We start from the raw sequence: 15,246 nt of genomic DNA, 5'->3' as shown, positions 1-15,246 counted from the left end.
GGCAGGCTTCAGCTGCTGTACAGCAAAGCCAAGTCAGTCCGTGCTCATGGTTCTTACAGGGGAAGTGACATTACAGGCTACAGTGACTTGGCTCATGATGCACATCGCAAATGACATGTAGCAGCACCCTGAGCACATCGGACATGAAACACCAATACAAATGTAATAGCACAACAAAATAGATAAACAAGTTCCTTGAATTTTCTTTTGCGGGTGACTGTTCAGTGTAGTTTTTTTGCAAACTGAGCAAGCTAATGTTCTAGCTAAATTAAACCAAGTATTCTAGCTAGCTAGCAGCTAATGCTAGTCACACATGCTAACAGAGTTTATATATATCTAGCAAGTTAATGTGAGCTGAAGTATATAGCTACCTTACCAACGTTACATCCTGTTAATGTGGTTATCAAAAAGATAATTACTAGCGGGTTGAAATTAACGTTAGTGGTATGCTAGTTCGCTAAACAACTAGCTAGCTACCCTAGCTAGAGTGTACCGTTCCTATCATTGTTTTGACAGCAGCTCAGACTGGAGCGAGTTTATAGTATGCTATAGGTAGCTAGGTTAGAATTAACAATGGATTGTGTTTTAGAATTACAGCTAGCTATGTCACATTGTTAATGTCATTTCTTGACAGTAGGCTTACAGACTATATGATTGATAAAGATGGCAAGTCTATTTTCTCGAGTCTATGCGGATCAATGCTGGTAATACAAGCTGATAATAACGTTAAGACTGTTTTTGCATTGCTACCTCTGGAATTGTGAATGTTATAGTTAGCTAACAAGTGTCTATTCAGTGTTAGTTAACTGCCAGTGCCAATATGTAACATTATAGGCTAGCTGTTTCTAATGATAAACTTATACAATGCATGAATGAAATGACATTTTTTAAATGTATCAACTGGAATGTGTTTCAGGAATTATATGTCACGTAGTCATTGTTATTTCTTGACAGTAGGCTTTTACCACTGCAGCTTAGTGCAAACAAACCTGGTCTAGAGATTGAGTGAGTCATTTGTAGAAAAGGAATGTAGAGGAATTGTTACAATCTAAGACATAAGACATAGGACATAGTTTAAAATGTATTGGGCTGTAGGCTAGGTGTTATCAGTCAAATAGGCTAGTGTTAGTATTCTTTTTAATTGACTTCTGTTATGTCTGAGATAGCTGCATGTGTGGTTGTTGTACTTTATTGTAACATGAGCCTTTGATTCTTGTCATCTCTCCACAGTCTACAGGAATTGGGGTTCCCTAGTGGGAGATTTGTGGAACCCTCGACCTTGTAGGATCTGCTCCAAACACACAGCTTTCCCGTAATGTCAGGACAGCTGTCACGTCCTGACCTTAGTTTCTTTTTTATGTCTCTATTTTAGTTTGGTCAGGGCGTGAGTTGGGGTGGGCATTCTATGTTTTGTTCTGTGTGTTATATGTCTAGGTGTTTGGCCTAGTATGGTTCCCAATCAGAGGCAGCTGTCAATTGTTGTCTCTGATTGAGAACCATACTTAGGCAGCCTGTTTTCCCACTATGGGTTGTGGGTAGTTGTTTTCTGTGTCTACGTTTTACCATACAGAACTGTTTCGGTTTTCATTTATTTTTCTTCTTCTTTTGTATTCAGTATTCGGTTAAATTTCATTAAAATATGGACACTTACCACGCTGCGCATTGGTCCTATATTTCATACTCCTCGTCAGAGGAGGAAGACAACCGTTACAACAGCCAAGTGCCTGCACATCTTCTGAAAACATCTGAAAACCTTCCTCTACACCAAGTATCTTGATGTATCCCACAGCACCCCCCCCCTCACCACCCTTCCACTAAAACCCTTGCCTTTCTTGCAGTAACTCTGGCCCTCTTCTTTTCTTACCAGCACTGACTTTGCTGACCTTATCTAAGTCAAAATGTACCTACTATGACTGTGATATGGGGTTGTCTCACTTAGCTACGTTATGATGAATGTACTTACTGTCTGTCTGCTAAATGACTAAATGTCTAACTCCTGTTTTCATCCCTCATCACACACTTCCACTTGCCTCACTTTTTTAAAGACGCTCTGGAGCATGCCATCTCATCTCATGCAATTGGCATGCTGACTGCAGGAATGTCCACCAGAGTTGTTGCCAGAGAATTTAGTATTAATTTCTCTACCATAAGCCGCCTCCAATGTCGTTTTAGAGAATTTGGCAGTACGTCCAACTGGCCTCACAACCATAGACCCTGTGTAATCACACAAGCCCAGGACCTCCACATCCAGCTCTTCACCTGCGGGATCGTCTGAGACCAGCAACCCGGACAGTTGATGAAACTGAAGAGTATTTCTGTTTTCTTAAATTGACAGATTTCCTGAAATGAACTGTAACTCGGTAAAATGATTGAAAGTGCTGCATGTTGGGATTATATTTCTGTTAAGTATGGTATTTACGATGTACCTTTATGGGCCCTCATGCTTGACACTCTCATTGCCTGCTGTTGTGAATCTCTATCCAACCCTCTGTTCTAATTGTTTCTGTGCAGTCGTCAGTTATCCGGTGGAGGCTGTTAACCTGGCTGCAGGGATGCTAGCATTCAAGGGCTTTAATGAGCAGCGTCTAAGCAATTATCCACATGTGTTGTTATTATATAAATTATATATATTTCTACTCATTAGGATCACAAAATTCAATGTGCCAACTTGTGTTTTTATCTAAACCCTCTTTCTGTCATTGTGTTTCTGTCAGACATGTTGAATACAGCCCTGGGCCGTTGACCAACAGTGACTACTATTGTTGCAACCCCTATTACTAGCTTGTTCAACCTCTCTTTCGTATCGTCTGAGATCCCCAAAGATTGGAAAGCTGCCGCGGTCATCCCCCTCTTCAAAGGCGGAGACAATCTAAACTCAAACTGCTACAGACCTATATCCTACCCTACCTTTCTAAGGTCTTCGAAAGCCAAGTTAACAAACAGATCACCGACCATTTCGAATCCCACCGTACCTTCTCCGCTATGCAATCTGGTTTCCGAGCTGGTCATGGGTGCACCTCAGCCATGGTCAAGGTCCTAAACGATATCATAATGGCCATCGATTAGAGATAATACTGTGCAGCTGTATTCATCGACCTGGCCAAGGCTTTCACCATATTCTTATCGGCAGACTCATATTCTGACTTAGAATATGTGGACAACTACAAATACCTAGGTGTCTGGTTAGACTGTAAACCCTCCTTCCAGAGTCACATTACGCATCTCCAATCCAAAATGTAATCTAGAATTGGCTTCCTATTTTGCAACAAAGCATCCTTCACTCATGCTGCCAAACATACCCTCGTAAAACTGACTATCCTACCGATCCTTGACTTTGGCGATGTCATTTACAAAAAAGCCTCCAACACTCTACTCAACAAATTGGATGCCATGTCAGCAGCACCATCCGTTTTGTCACCAAAGCACCATATACTACCCACCACTGCGACCTGTATGCTCTCGTTGGCTGGCCCTCGCTTCATATCCATCGCCAAACCCACTGGCTCCAGGTCATCTATAAGTCATTGCGAGGTAAAGCCCTGCCTTATCTCAGCTCACTGGTCACCATAGCAGCACCCACCTGTAGCACGCGCTCCAGCAGGTATACTGTATGTCTCTGGTCACCCACAAAGCCAATTCGTCCTTCGACCGCCTTTCCTTCCATTCTCTGCTGCCAGTGACTGGAACGAACTGCAAAAATCACTGAAGCTGGAGACTCATATCTTTCCCACTAGCTTTAAGCACCAGCTGTCAGAGCAGCTCACAGATTACTGCACTTGTACATAACCAACCTGTAAATAGCCCATCCAACTACCTCATCACCATATTGTTATTTGTTTTATTTATTTTGCTCCTTTGCACCCCAGTACCGCTACTTGCACACTCATCTTCTGCACATCTATCACCCCAGTGTTTAATTTGCCATACTGTAATAATTTCGCCACTATGGCCAATTTATTGCCTCACACCCCTCTTATCCTACCTCATTTGCACACACTGCATATAGACTTTCTCAATTGTAATTATTGACTGTATGTTTGTTTATTCTATGTGTTACTCTGTGTTGTTGTTTGTGTCACACTGCTTTGCTTTATCTTGGCCAGGTCACAGTTGTAAATGAGAACTTCTCAACTAGCCTACCTGGTTAAATAATGGTGAAATAAAAATAATACAAAAATAAAACTCTCCCCAGGACATGTTGCCATGTTCCTCCTCTGCTGTCCCCTCCTCAGTCGGGACATACAAAGCACCCCATTACCCGGAAGACCCCTATTACAGGGGTCACCCCACGGTAGCCCACTACTACATAGCAGACACCATAACCACCACACACACAACCATAGCAGACACCATAACCACCACACACACAACCATAGCAGACACCATAACCACCACACACACAACCATAGCAGACACCATAACCACCACACACACAACCATAGCAGACACCATAACCACCACACACACAACCATAGCAGACACCATAACCACCACACACCCAAACACAGCAGTAGCAGTAGAAGCGGAGCAGCCTCAACCGCAGGGACAGAGACAGCAACTGCTCCAACAGCTCCAATCCCATCATACCCCTCCGCCTCCCCCACTGCCACCTCCCCTCACCTCTACCTCTGTGATAGCCCTGGACTGTAGCCAGGAGAGCCTGGCCAAGCCCAAACATCAATTTGAGATTGTTTGTCACTGGCTTACAAACAATATAATGTCATTTGGAATTATGTTTTTCTTGTCTTGAGTCAATAAGTATTCAACCCCTTTGTTGTGACAAGCATAAATAATTTCAGGAGTAAAAATTCTTAACAAGTCACATAATAAGTTGCAATAATAGTCTTTAGCATGATTTTTGAATGACTGCCTCATCTCTGTACCACACACATTCAGTTATTTGTAAGGCAGTGAATTTCAAACACAGATTTAACCACAAAGACCAGGGATGTTTTCCAATGCCTGAAGGGCACTTATATTGGGCTGCATCCAGGCTGTATCACATCCGGCCGCGATTGGGAGTCCTATAGGGCGGCGCACAATTGGCCCAGCGTCGCCCGGGTTTGGCTGGGGTAGGCCGTCATTGTAAATAACAATTTGTTCTTAACTAACTTGCTTACTTAAATAAGTGTTAAATAAGAAATAATATGTAACATTGGTACAAGGGTACAAATAAAAATAAAAACAGACGTTGATTATCTTTTTGAGCATGGTGATATTATTAGTTACACTTTGGATGGTATATCAATACACCCAGCCACTACAAAGATGCAGGTGTCCTTCCTAACCCAGGTGTCAGAATGAAGGAAACCACTCAGGGATTTCACCATGAGGCCAATGGTGACTTTAAAACAGTTACAGGGTTTAATGGTTGTTGTTGTTGTAATAGGAGAAAACTGAGGATGGATCAACGTCATTGTATTTACTCCACAAAACTAACCTAATTGACGGAGTGAAAAGGAAGCCATTAAAGAATAAAAAATACTCCAAAACATGCATCCTGTTAGCAATAAGGCACTAAAGTAATACTGCAAAAAAATGTGGCAAAGCAATTCACTTTTTTTCAGGAAAACAAAGTGTTATGTTAGGGGAAAATCCAATCCAACACATTACTGAGTGCCACTCTCCCTATTTTCAAGCATAGTCGTGACTGCATCATGTTATGGGTATGCTTGTAATCGATAAGGACTGGGGAGTTTTTCTGAATAAAAAAGAAATAGAATGGAGCTAAGCACAGGCAAAATTCTAGATTAAATCCTCATTCAATCTGCTTTTCAAAAGACACTGGGAGATTCATTCACCTTTCAGCAGGACAATAACCTTAAACACAAGTTCAAATATACAATAGAGTTGCTTACAAAGAAGGCAGTGAATGTTCCTGAGTGGCCGAGTTACCGTTTTTGCTTAAATCTGCTTGAAAATCTATGGCAAGCCTTGAAAATGGTTGTCTAGCAAAGAGCAACAACCAATTTGACAGAGGTGGAAGAATTTTGAAAATAATAATGGGCAAATATTGTACAATCCAGGTGTGCAAAACTCTTAGAGACCTACCCAGAAAGACTCACAGCTGTAATCGCTGCCAAAGGTGATTCTAACATGTATTGACTCAAGAGTTTGAATACTTATGTAAATGAGATATTTAAGCATTTAATTTTCAAAAAATAGCAAAAATGTATAACAAAAAAAAAAGATGTTTGTTATTTGTGTAAAAAAATATTGTGTGTAAAAAACAATTTAATCCATTTTGAATTCAGGCTGTAACACAACAAAATGAGGAATAAGTCAAGGGGTATGAATACTTTCTGAAGGCACTGTATCTAGGACTGGGTGATATGGCCAACATATCATATCACTGTATTTTTCTCATTTTTGACAATATGACGGTGATGTTTCTGATGTTTGATGTTTCTGAATAATATAAGTTTTATATATGCTTTATGGGTAGTGCATGGCCCTATGATAGCAACAAATTAATTATCAGGGGTTTTAAAGTGCTTTGTCCATTCTGATTGCTTTAATGTTCAACCAAAATTAATAGGACAAAACTGACAGTGAAGTAATCTCATTTGTAGAACATTGCGTAGGAATCAAAATCCACTTTTGTAGGATTTTGTACTGAGCAATGCTTACCATTTGCATAGTTACTTGTTAAAGTCCAGCATTTTCATCCATTTCTTCATTCACTGCACTAATGTGCTGTCATTCACACAGTGTGTAAAAAATATATATATATATATTTCATTGACAGAATTATTATTCTCCTATTTGACTGCATTTATGGATTAAATTGCAGTTCTTACTTTCACCACTTGAGGTAGTAGCCTGATTTCTTGGGGTCTTTACTCCCAAAGTTGTTTGAATTGTTGCTAATATAATATAATAATAATAATAATATATGCCATTTAGCAGACGCTTTTATCCAAAGCGACTTACAGTCATGTGTGCATACATTCTACGTATGGGTGGTCCCGGGAATCGAACCCACTACCCTGGCGTTACAAGCGCCATGCTCTACCAACTGAGCTACAGAAGGACTCTTGCAAGCAAACTTTCTTAGTTGTCTGCTGAAGGCAGTTCTTTCTGGCAATGAAAACAGATGATTGCCATCATTTTCCGGAGTCATTACTGTATTATTGAAGGTAACAAATCAAAAATGAAAATGTTGTTATAAAAGTGAAAGTAAAAATCCAAACAAGTCGGTGAATGCAGTCCTGTATAGTTTATTTTATGTTTTTACCGCCCAGCCAGTGTATTCTGTGCATATGACAAATAGACTTGACTTGCATTTTGTGATGTGTAACATTATACCTAACTAGGCCTACTCATTTCTAATTGGTTGAAGATTTTACGTCAATGACAATAACAAAATTATGAAAAGATTGCAATTTAGGTAGGTTGTCATTGTAAAAATGGAATTAGTTCTTAACTGACTTGCCTAGTTAAATAAAGAAAGAAATAAGTAGCATTGTGTATCCTAAGTTTAACTAGCTACCCTTTGCAGGGACAGGAATATGGTCCACTATAGTTGGGAAAGTTGATATTTGATAGTAGCAGCACAGAGTATAGTTATCTTTTGTAAACAAGACTAAATATTGTTTTAGTGTTGACTACTGCAGCTAGGGTAGCAAATTAGCAATAATATTAGCAACATTTTCCAGCAGGATTTTCACCACCTAGTACGCATGCCCTGACACCTTCCTCACTGCAAGATTTGGGGGGATTTGTAGGAGGTGGGAGAGTGAGTGTTGTAGGTTTGCAAGAGTTTCAATGGTGGGAAGAGTGATCGGGAGGTATTCAGACATGCACACACACAACAGTGTGCGTTCCCTGAAGTACACCTTAGGAAACCTGAGAGTGACTGTTCGTTCCCGGGTAAATTTTCATTGAATACTCAACCAGATCACGTGAGGATACAGACCCGTTCACGTCGTCTGAACACCAACATATTCGTTTCCCCACGTTCACGCAGGGTGTGCTGAAGCCGTGACAACTCCCGAAAAAACTGTTTGTCGGAAAGTGATCTGGAATTTTTACCCATAAACGTGTCTTTTCATGCAGTTCTGGGAGCATGAACAGCAGTGTGCAGCACATTTCCTTTTTATTTTTCATTATAACCTGGTGTTTCGAACCCTGAATGCTGATTGGCTGACAGCCGTGATATATCAGACCTATACCATGGCTATGACAAAACATTTATTCTTACTGCTCTAATTATGTTGATAACCAGTTTAATAGCAAAAAGGCACCTCGCTTTGCGTTGTGCCTAGGAACAGCCCTTAGCCGTGGTATATTGGTATACAAAGGAGATTATTGTGGACTACAGGAAAAAGAGGACGGAGCACTCCCCCATTCTCATTGACGGGGCTCTAGTGGAGCAGGTTGAGAGCTTCAAGTTCCTTGGTGTCCACATCACCAACAAACTAACATGGTCCAAGCACACCAAGACAGTCGTGAAGAGGGCACAACAAAACCTATTCCCCCTCAGGAGACTGAAAAGATGTGTTATGGGTCCTCAGATCCTCAACAGGTACTACAGCTGCACCAGCAAGAGCATTCTGACTGGTTGCATCACTGCCTGGTATGGCAACTGCTCGGCCTCCGACCGCAAGGCACTACAGAGGGTAGTAAATGGCCCAGTACATCACTGGGGCCAAGCTTCCTGCCATCCAGGACTCTATACCAGGCGGTGTCAGAGGAAGGCCCTAAATATTGTCAAAGAATCCAGCTACCCTAGTCATAGACTGTTCTCTCTGCTTCTGCACGGCAAGCGGTCCCGGAGCGCCAAGTCTAAGTCCAAGAGGTTCTAAACAGCTTCTACCCCAAGCCATAAGACTCTGAACATCTAATCAAATGGCTACCCAGACTATTTGCATTGCCCCCCCCCCTCTATTGTACACCGCTACTACTCTCTGTTGTTATCATCTATGCATAGATGTACCAACATGTACATATTACCTCAACTGACCAGTGCCCCCCACACATTGACTCTGTATCGGTACCCCCCTGTATATAGTTTCGCTATTGTTATTTCACTGCTTCCCTTTAATTACTTGTTACGTTTACATCTTATTCTATCTGTATTTTTTAAAACTGCATTGTTGGTTAGGGGCTCGTAAGTAAGCATTTCACTGTAAGGTCTACTACACCTGTCTTATTCGGCGCATGTGACTAATCAAATTTGATTTGACATTGGCCATATACCACACCTATTCTGGCCATATACCACACCTATTCTGGCCATATACCACACCTATTCTGGCAATATACCACACCTATTCTGTCCATATACCACACCTATTCTGGCCATATACCACACCTATTCTGGCCATATACCACACCTATTCTGGCCATATACCACACCTATTCTGGCCATATACCACACCTATTCTGGCCATATACCACACCTATTCTGGCCATATACCACACCTATTCTGGCCATATACCACACCTATTCTGTCCATATAACACACCTATTCTGTCCATATACCACACCTATTCTGGCCATATACCACACCTATTCTGGCCATATACCACACCTATTCTGGCAATATACCACACCTATTCTGGCCATATACCACACCTATTCTGCCATATACCACACCTATTCTGGCCATATACCACACCTATTCTGGCCATATACCACACCTATTCTGGCCATATACCACACCTATTCTGGCCATATACCACACCTATTCTGGCCATATACCACACCTATTCTGGCCATATACCACACCTATTCTGGCCATATACCACACCTATTCTGGCCATATACCACACCTATTCTGGCCATATACCACACCTATTCTGGCCATATACCACACCTATTCTGGCCATATACCACACCTATTCTGGCCATATACCACACCTATTCTGGCCATATACCACACCTATTCTGGCCATATACCACACCTATTCTGGCCATATACCACACCTATTCTGGCCATATACCACACCTATTCTGGCCATATACCACACCTATTCTGGCCATATACCACACCTATTCTGGCCATATACCACACCTATTCTGGCCATATACCACACCTATTCTGGCCATATTGCTTAATTATAGGATTGACACTTGTGCTTTAGCTGCACCAATCAAAGCAGTGAAGCATGTAGCGAAGCAAGACTTTAGTGGTCCAAACCATTTATCTTTGGGCAACAGGGGAATAGGGTTGCAAAATGTTCATATTTATTTTGTTTGTTTAATACAGACTAGATTTCAATCATAAGTGAAAATTTACAAATTATCCAATGGATTATGTCGATTTTCTGGAGGTACAAAATCATACATTTGCATCCCCTATTTTAATTTGCTCCATGGTTTAGGCGGCCAAACAGAGCTGTTTGTCGGGACTCCCCAAGAGGAACAACTTTGCGTTTCTGACTTCTAAACAATGCTATGCTGGTGGGTGGTAACATTCAAATAAAACCCAGCCCTGAAACGAAATGTAAACTAAAAACAATTTTTTACATAATCTTTGAAAAAAGACAGCATTGATAAGGATTTTCTGGAAGTGGGCAGTTCGGATTTATCACTTCAAGCCCAATATATCATATTTTGACTAAAACGATGACTTATTGATTTAAATAGTTGTGCATAATCATGGGTATGGTCTGATACTTGTGTTTCAGCTTGAAAATGTGAATTTATACTGGTGTGGGCGTTTAAATTCCGAGCAGAGGGCTAAAGCATATTATGTAAGAGCCGCTGCACCGTAGCAGACACCTGCACTCGCGCAGGCAGGACCCGCAACACGGGCCGGGCATTGCGGGTTGATTACATCGCAACAAGCAGGCGGCTTTGGACGATTTCCCTAGACCACGCGCCTGGAGCGCAAACCCAATTATGACTCTTCAGGACGCGGCTCGGTCAAAAATATTTGAGATATAACATATTGTAGCCTAGGCGGTACATTCTAGTCAACCATTCCAGATGTTACGCGGTTCTAGCCATGCGCAAATGTTTAAACCTTCATGCGCTCATGCGACGCATAGAAACACGTCACCAATACGGAGGCCTGCGTTTGTAAATCGCTGGTACGATAAGGGCTATAATAATATACCTCCTATATGGGTGTTGATGTCAATATAATGTTAGGCCATAGTCTGGACCATTGAATCCGACAAAAAAATAACATGCGCGCACACGCGTATGCAGCGCCACAATAAGAAGGCGAGAAATACATTGCATCGGCGACAATTTAAACCAAGGGTTGTCCATTTCACAAGAAAGCAACTCATCCTATCAACTATTGCCTAACATCAATTTGCTGTGGTTGCCTATAATGGGCTAAATTCGTTCCAGCTGTTTTACCGGCAGTGCGTGCATGTGCATCGAATGTGAGTGTTTATTAACCCCATCCATTCTTCTGTCCTGTCTAATTCAAGGAGGAAGGGGAGCCAGTGCATAATAAAACGGGCCTACTAATTTCAGAGGCATTCTCCCGCTATGGCTGGATGAGGGGATCGGGTGAGTGAACTGGAGGGTGTGTATGGTGGGAAACTGATCTCCGCTGTATCAACCCGCCAGGGACCCAGCGATGGACATGTTAATCCAAACGGAGCATAGATTATGCAAGAAGCAGGTTCTTTTAGCCCAACCCCTCCGTATGACAGTTCATGCGAAGTGCACATGACATGAGCGATGAAGCAAGCCAGTGTATTTTAACGGAAGGGAGGATAGGCCTATATGTATGCATTTATTAGATTTTTACAAAAGTATAGGCTAATGATGGGATGCATGTAAATAAACGCAAAATCATGATGAACATACTATTCCATATTGGTACTGGTATATATCGAAAGCGCATTCGCCATATGCGCATTTTACAGGCTGGGTTGCCAAACCTTGGTAATGGACAGAGTGTCTAAACCAGCAAATTCTCATTGTTATAATACCTTTTCATAACAGATAACAAAAAAGACGAGGCAGAGGCAGTAGGTAGGCAATAGTAGCCGAACCGTCCATCAGATGATAACCGTAACATTATAGGCTATAAATAATATATAGCTGGCGGCGCGTTAATTTTCACCTGTATCAATATTGAGAGTAGGGGTTGCCAATATGCAGTGAGAAAATAGAAACATACACACGCAAACACCAACATTCATTCACAGACTGTTATGTTGGATACAGCTACATTATAAACGGCATCTGACTCGCCCACCTTGCAGAGCTGAAAATTCTCGGACTGAAGGGTCTCGTGCATCAAATTGTTCTCCGGGGCGCCCGACTGGCCAGACGAAACAGAGGAAGACGCCTGCTCCTTTAGGCCGTCCAGCACCTTCCTGATGTTAAACTTCTTCATTTTACCCCCAGAAACACTGCGATGACAACGGAAAGCAAAATTGAGATGACCCGCTAAAGATAACGGGGTAAAGCCACTCTCTCGCTCTCTTCTGATGCCCTCCGTAAATCTCACATTTTAGCTGGTGGTTTTACATAGTGAAAAGGGTTTCGGCCGCGCACCACTCGGGTCGGGCTCCTTCACGCTCAATGTTCGATTCTCTATGTATTTGTTGTGTGGCTGTGGTGCGTCTATGTAATTCTTCTCCGACTCTGTGTCCCACTGCGTCTCCGCTGCTCGCTCGCTCTCGCCGTTCCCCTCCCCTCCACTCTCTCCGCTCAGGCAACGCGGAAACGCAGCTGCAGCGGTGCTTCTGCGCTTTTAAGCACCCGGATGTTTGATTGAAGCGCGACCGACGCTGCTCACTTTACCTATATCTCCTCACAAACAATGTTTCTACCTCTCTCTCTTCCACCTCTCTCTCTCGCTCTCTCTCTCTCTCTCTCACACACACACACACACACACACACAGTGCAGGCAGGGTGAAGAGCAGGATTCGCTCCATTGCACCTGGTGTTATTGTGATGCAGCAGTATGAGTATCAGGGTAAGAAATCAGGGTGAGACAGCCAGCCAGGCGACCTTGTTTTCCTTGTACAACCCACATCAATATTAAAACACCCCACTAAAACTATCTCATCCATTATCCATGGTGATCACTGTGAGGATTTGATTTTAACCGTGCTTGACTGCACACAATGCATGTAGCCTTGGTTTCATGCATGTCAACATCAGAAGCCTCCTCCCTAAGTTTGTTTTACTCACTGCTTTAGCACACTCTGCTAACCCTGATGTCCTTGCCGTGTCTGAATCCTGGCTCAGGAAGGCCACCAAAAATTCTGAGATTTCCATACCCAACTATAACATTTTCCGTCAAGATAGAACTGCCAAATGGGGAGGAGTTGCAGTCTACTGCAGAGATAGCCTGCAAAGTAATGTCATACTTTCCAGGTCCATACCCAAACAGTTCGAACTACTAATTTTGAAAATTACTCTCTCCAGAAATAAGTCTCTCACTGTTGCTGCCTGCTACTGACCCCCCTCAGCTCCCAGCTGTGCCCTGGACACCATTTGTGAATTGATCGCCCCCCATCTAGCTTCAGAGTTTGTTCTGTTAGGTGACCGAAACTGGGATATGCTTAACACCCCGGCAGTCCTACAATCTAAGCTAGATGCCCTCAATCTCACACAAATCATCAAGGAACCCACCAGGTACAACCCTAAATCTGTAAACAAGGGCACCCTCATAGACGTCATCCTGACCAACTGGCCCTCCAAATACACCTCCTCTGTCTTCAACCAGGATCTCAGCGATCACTGCCTCATTGCCTGTATCCGCTACGGAGCCGCAGTCGAACGACCACCCCTCATCACTGTCAAACGCTCCCTAAAACACTTCTGTGAGCAGGCCTTTCTAATCGACCTGGCCTGGGTATCCTGGAAGGACATTGACCTCATCCCGTCAGTTGAGGATGCCTGGTCATTCTTTAAAAGTAACTTCCTCACCATTTTAGATAAGCATGCTCCGTTCAAAAAATGCAGAACTAAGAACAGATATAGCCCTTGGTTCACTCCAGACCTGACTGCCCTCGACCAGCACAAAAACATCCTGTGGCAGACTGCAATAGCATTGAATAGTCCCCGCGATATGCAACTGTTCAGGGAAGTCAGGAACCAATACACGCAGTCAGTCAGGAAAGCTAAGGCCAGCTTCTTCAGGCAGAAAATTGCATCCTGTAGCTCCAACTCCAAAAAGTTCTGGGACACTGTGACGTCCATGGAGAACAAGAGCACCTCCTCCCAGCTGCCCACTGCACTGAGGCTAGGTAACACGGTCACCACCGATAAATCCCCCCCCCCCTCCCGCAGCTACTCGCCCAAGCCTCTCCAGGTTCTCCTTTACCCAAATCCAGATAGCAGATGTTCTGAAAAAGCCAAGTCAACAAACAGGTCACCTACCATCTCGAATCCCACCGTACCTTCTGCGCTGTGCAATCTGGTTTCTGAGCCGGCCACGGGTGCACCTCAGCCACGCTCAAGGTACTAAACGATATCATAACCACCATCGATAAAAGACAGTACTGTGCAGCCGTCTTCATCGACCTTGCCAAGGCTTTCGACTCTGTCAATCACCATATTCTTATCGGCAGACTCAGTAGCCTCGGTTTTTCTGATGACTGCCTTGCTTGGTTCACCAACTACTTTGCAGACAGAGTTCAGTGTGTCAAATCGGAGGGCATGCTGTCCGGTCCTCTGGCAGTCTCTATGGGGGTGCCACAGGGTTCAATTCTCGGGCCGACTCTTTTCTCTGTATATATCAATGATGTTGCTCTTGCTGCGGGCGATTCCCTGATCCACCTCTACGCAGACGACACCCTCCTATATAATTCCGGCCCGTCCTTGGACACTGTGCTATCTAACCTCTAAACGAGCTTCAATGCCATACAACACTCCTTCCGTGGCCTCCAACTGCTCTTAAACGCTAGGAAAACCAAATGCATGCTTTTCAACCGTTCGCTGCCTGCACCCGCACGCCTGACTAGCATCACCACCCTGGATGGTTCCGACCTTGAATATGTGGACATCTATAAGTACCTAGGTGTCTGGCTAGACTGTAAACTCTCCTTCCAGACTCATATCAAACATCTCCAATCGAAAATCAAATCTAGAGTCGGCTTTCTATTCCGCAACAAAGCCTCCTTCACTCACGCCGCCAAACTTACCCTAGTAAAACTGACTATCCTACCGATCCTCGACTTCGGCGATGTCATCTACAACATTGCTTCCAACACTCTACTCAGCAAACTGGATGCAGTTTATCACAGTGCCATCCGTTTTGTCACTAAAGCACCTTATACTACCCACCACTGCGACCTGTATGCTCTAGTCGGCTGGCC

At 43.2% G+C, this 15,246-nt stretch overlaps 1 long non-coding RNA gene and 1 pseudogene across 1 annotated transcript; both read right to left on the bottom strand.

Annotated features, from left to right (window-relative positions):
* LOC118386619 (syntaxin-binding protein 5-like) overlaps positions 1-12,700 on the bottom strand; it is a 146,136-nt pseudogene extending 133,436 nt beyond the window's left edge.
* On the bottom strand, positions 9,192-10,034 carry LOC127931383 (uncharacterized). Its single transcript, XR_008140920.1, has 3 exons — positions 9,602-10,034; positions 9,295-9,448; positions 9,192-9,250 (listed from the first exon to the last, which is right to left on the bottom strand). It is a non-coding gene; the product is annotated as an uncharacterized LOC127931383 (long non-coding RNA).
* Positions 12,701-15,246: the final 2,546 nt, after the last annotated feature.

The sequence above is a fragment of the Oncorhynchus keta genome, chromosome 8 (genome assembly GCF_023373465.1).
Source record: "Oncorhynchus keta strain PuntledgeMale-10-30-2019 chromosome 8, Oket_V2, whole genome shotgun sequence".
Lineage (NCBI taxonomy): Eukaryota > Metazoa > Chordata > Actinopteri > Salmoniformes > Salmonidae > Oncorhynchus > Oncorhynchus keta.
Note: the sequence above shows the minus strand (reverse complement) of the source record. Positions and strands in the feature narration are given on the sequence as shown.